Source organism: Sinocyclocheilus grahami, unplaced genomic scaffold (genome assembly GCF_001515645.1).
Source record: "Sinocyclocheilus grahami isolate Dianchi unplaced genomic scaffold, SAMN03320097.WGS_v1.1 scaffold6136.1, whole genome shotgun sequence".
Lineage (NCBI taxonomy): Eukaryota > Metazoa > Chordata > Actinopteri > Cypriniformes > Cyprinidae > Sinocyclocheilus > Sinocyclocheilus grahami.
Window position 1 is genome coordinate 10,767 of NW_015510641.1, and position 362 is coordinate 11,128.

Here is a 362-nt window from a genome sequence, read left to right on the forward strand (position 1 = left end):
TATCTCTGCCTACTGGAAACTTTTTCAGGCTTCTGATTGGCCAACTTGGCTTTACGGTTGAGATTATATCGCCACTTGTTGGCTTGGCATGCTCTTGACAGTGCTTCATAGCATGCTATTGCGCTTTTCATGTGGATGGAGATTTTTTCAAAAACAGAACCCATGTACATGTGGACATGGCCTAAAATGGCCTGTTTTAAGGGGCATGTACTTTAAGGCTTCACCGTAATCAGCCACTGTTATGATTGGCTAATGCCATTGCATAGGAAACAGTATCAACGCCCCCTCACTATTGCATCTGAGTGTTTTGACAACATGATCAAAATAAAACGGTAATTTCCAGACAAAGCATTATGAAATCA

At 41.4% G+C, this 362-nt stretch overlaps 1 long non-coding RNA gene across 1 annotated transcript in view; it reads left to right on the forward strand.

Annotated features, from left to right (window-relative positions):
* The window catches only part of LOC107577465 (uncharacterized), a 2,865-nt gene that overhangs the window by 2,123 nt on the left and 380 nt on the right, over window positions 1-362 (forward strand). The gene's annotated exons all lie outside the window — the stretch shown is intronic.